The following is a 4550-nucleotide window of genomic DNA, read 5'->3' on the forward strand; positions in this document are numbered from 1 at the left end:
TAGAGGATCGTAGATACGGATGCGTGGGTAGTAGATGTCTTATGGATATATCAGTGTATATTTTGTATATCATTTTTGTAGCCATGAGGGCTTACATATATATGTATGTATGCATGTATTTCCTTCGAGATTATTGGTGTCAGGATGAGTATAATGATTAGCAAAATGAGTGGTGCTCAGTAGTCAGCTCCGAGTACCTGTCATGGCCCCCCTAGTCGGGTCGTGACATCAATAACCCTATCAGGAGGGATGTCGGGGAGATCTTCAGGAAACAGTTTAGGATAATCAATAACTATGGGAACAAATGCAAATTCAAGTACTATGGCTTTTGTATCATTACCAGCAACCAAATGGTAAATAGACCCCTTAGTAATTATCTTATGAGCCTTAAGATAAGAAATAACAGGCTTCTCGGGAAAGGTGCAGCGAACTAACTTATGGCGACAATCCACATTAGCATAACACGCGGACAACCAGTCCATCCCCATAATTACATCAAAATCCACCATCTCAAGTTCATACAAATCAGCCATGGTATCATGACCTTTAATCACGACAACACAATTTATATACACTCCAGAAGCAATAACAGGAACACTCGAATGCGTATCAACAGCAAAAGTTTCTAACAATGGTTCGGGTTTCATACCCATATCAAGAGAAAAATAAGGAGCCACATAGGATAAATTTGAACCCGGATCAATCAATGAGTAAGCTTCATGAGAACAGATGTAAGGATACCTGTAACCACAGCGCCAGAAGCCTTAGCTATCTCCCTACGAGTCAGCCCATAAAGTCGAGTTGTCCCTCCACCAAAGTATTAGCAACTTCCTTTCCTTTGCCGTTGTTACGAGCATTCTGATTATTATTATGAGCAGATGCAGAAGGAGATGAATCATTCTTTTGTTTATTCATAGCAGCCATCTCACGTAGCCACTTTTTGCATTCCCTCTTAATGTGGCCTATAATCCCACAATGATGACAAATACGTTCTTCCCACACTGGCGGATGACTACTTCCCTACGAAAACTTACTATTATTATTTTTCTGACCTTGCCTACCAGAAGGCACACTAGCATGGGAATAAGCGCCAGACTGAGCAGGTGCAGAATACCCTTTACTCTACCCTCCCTTATAATTATTACAACTGAAACCACCCGCCGATCGAGCCTTCTTGTTCTGATCTCGATCCACCCTCTCTTCATTTTTTAAAATCTCTTGTTGTTCTGCAAACCCAACCAGAGATGAGAAAGTGCAAGTAGGAGACGTAGCAATAGCAGCGCATGCAGACTTGATACGTGGTACAAAATGAGTCAACTTATGCTTTTCAGTCGGAATCATGTATAAAGCATACTTTGACAGATAGGTGAACTCCAAACTATACTCACGAACCGACTTGCTACCCTATTCTAGCTTTTCAAACTTCCTAGTCATAGCAAATCTCTCCTTATCAGACATAAACCTTTCCATGAACGCCTCTTCAAATTCAGCCCACATCGGAGCTAAAGCAGCGTCACCCCTCTCAGATTCCCACATCTCAAACCATGCATGAGCAACATCCTTTAACTGATAAAAAGTAAGCCTCACAGCTTCGGAATCCTGGGAATCCATTGCCCTCAATGCCTTGAAGGTCTCATCTAAAAAGTATTAGTGGGTCATCCACCTCTCGTGGCCCAAAGAACTCTGGTGACTTCAAGTCGAGGAATTGCTTAAGTCTGCCTCCACCATGAGGTCCCACACCTCCACACTGCTGCTGAGCCGCAACCAATGCAGTCAACATTTGAATAGTAGTTTTGATAGTACCAATCTCGTGCACACACCGCAACAGAACAAGGGAGCGGGGGTGCTGGGGTGGTGCTTGATTTCCAAAGATTATTTCCATTAACAGCATTCGCGTCCCCAAGATTTTGATTAGCTCTCACGGGTTATGCTCGGTTACCGTTCTTGGATTGCATCATAGCCATTTCTGCAAGGCACGAATTAACGAGCGAATTAGAACGATCCTAAAAGGACTGGAAGCTCTACATCACAATCTAGAATCAAGAAGAATAGGAAACACCTATAAATGTCCGGGAGTATTTCTCGGTCATACAGTAAGTGATCGGTACCGCACAAGGAAAACCCCACTAGACATAGCTCCACAGACACCGACAATAATCCTAGGATGTATTTAAACCTAGTCTCTGATACCAAGCTTGTCACGCCCCAAAACCTACCATAGACGTGACCGGTATCCTACGTCATGAACAACATCGGAAGAACCTAAACGATACAATAACAACACTTGAACCCGCTAGGTTCAACATTCACCTCCAACATTTTATAAAATAAATGTAACAAATCACTAATATATGAATTAAATCAGCGGAAGTCTTTATAAGTTAAATAATTCAACAAAAACATAATAGTGTGCGCGAAAGAGTTAAACAACAACTCTTCTTCTACCCATATTCGAATGTATACTAAGGAGTTTCAAAGAATAAGGAATAAATGTCTAACTCGGACACAAATTTCAGTAAAAACTAATATAAATAAATGGAATTAAATAAACAGGGTGTCCCACGAAGGAATGTGCGGCCTCAAGAAATCAACAGCAACCGCACGTCCTTCCTAAACGCCCGAAGTATTAAGAACCTGCTCTTCACCGTTCCCTAACATACCATCAAAAACAACAATGGTATGCCTGAGTACTTCGTACTCAAAGGAGTGCCCCTGAGCTAAGTAATACGAAAATAAAGTACAATAATACATAAAGAAATTAGTCCCGAAAGCCATGTGAAATCAATAAGTAACAACGCTTATTCAAGGCGTATCTCAATAAGTTAATTATCAAAACCGATTATAAGGCCTCGTTAAGGCACAACTTCAAATATGCCTTTCAATTGATCATAAATAACAATAACTATTCCATGAGAAAATAAAAATATAACACATGCCAATATAGGCCCAAGAATCAAGCACATCGAAGGGGTGACCGTAGAGGTTCCCTTGTCACAGTGCACCATACCGGAATATGAAATTCAACAGCGGCTATCCTTCCTCCCGAATAGCTAGGCGTAATCACACTCCAGGTAGCGAACCCGGAAGTGGCCACTCTTCCTCCCGAATGGTTAGGCATTATCACACTAGGATCCATAATAGCTACCCTTCCTCCCGAGTAAGTAGGCCAAACACAACAACAAAGTTCATAGCATAGAAGCCGATTCATAATTTATCTCAAAGTAGTCACACCATCAAATAGCATTAAAGTTCATTATGCCATTATGAAAATCCATAATTTCATAGCTAATCTTTTAAAACGTTTCCACTTCTTCAAACAAGATTCCTTGTCTTAGTTTCTTTGTAAAGTCATCAATACCAACAATTAACCATCACACCGATCATTTCTTAGAAGAAAACGATTATGATTTCATATACGTATATAGAGGGATAGTACAATCAAGGTTTAATGTGGGATTGTCCCTCATGACACCAACTACAAGCAAGGATATGAATTAGGGTTTTGCATGAAGTTCACTTTTATTCAATAAAGAACCTTTGAGAAGAAAACATATATCCATGATAAGGTTTTTAAAAGAGAGACATACCTTAGTATGTTAAACAAAGTTTAACAATTCACTTTTCTAGTGAAGAACACCCACCCTAGCTTGAATCACTTTAGGAAGAATTATGTTGAAAACCCTAGGTTTTAGTCACAAGAATCATGGGTTTGATGTTAGGATTGATAATCAATTATTAAGATGTTATTACCTTAGTATTGGAGCCGTAGAGAGATATTTTCATCCTTAGGGTTTTTGAGAGTGAAAGAATGGGAAGAAACTAAACTTTGACAATTATATAATTTTAGCCCTCCACAGCACAATCGACGACAAACGATTTGAGCATCGAATAGATCAATGTAGCATCGATCTGCTCCGTCGAATGGTTTTATGCTAGGTCAATTTATGGTGTAACGATGGAGCGTCGAATAGATCGACAGTACAAAGGATGACCGTCATGCCTCCTTTTCATGAAACCGCACCAATTTTCATTTTGAACATCTCCTTTAGGTTTTTAGCCTAAAGACATAAATACGTAACTCAACATATAAGGTTCCAAAGGACTCATACAATGCTTTCACACTCTATACAGATTTACGGGATGTTACATATCCGCATTTGTTTCCACCCTTAGAAGAGGTTCAGACAGAGACACGATTGTCTTCAGGTGCGTAACGCTTTCTTTTTGTGATTTCGGTCAGCAGGCAATTATTGATATTACTTGTTATGGCCTCCGTAGGTATTATATATTTTGGGTTGTTATGGTAGGTTGGTAGCGGTATAGTTACAGGTGAGACTCGTCGAAATTTCCGAAAACCTCTAAACAATCAACATTCGAGGGCAAATTTTTCTATGGGGGAAGAATGTTACGCTCTCATTTTCGTTATGTTAAGATTCGTGGTGTACTAGTTGCGTTGGTCTCGAGTACTAAGATTTGTCTATGAGCTTACAATGATGTTGAGTAGGATATTTTATGTATACAAAGATTTTAAAACTCAAAAATTTTTAAGT

Source organism: Lycium ferocissimum, chromosome 5 (genome assembly GCF_029784015.1).
Source record: "Lycium ferocissimum isolate CSIRO_LF1 chromosome 5, AGI_CSIRO_Lferr_CH_V1, whole genome shotgun sequence".
NCBI lineage: Eukaryota > Viridiplantae > Streptophyta > Magnoliopsida > Solanales > Solanaceae > Lycium > Lycium ferocissimum.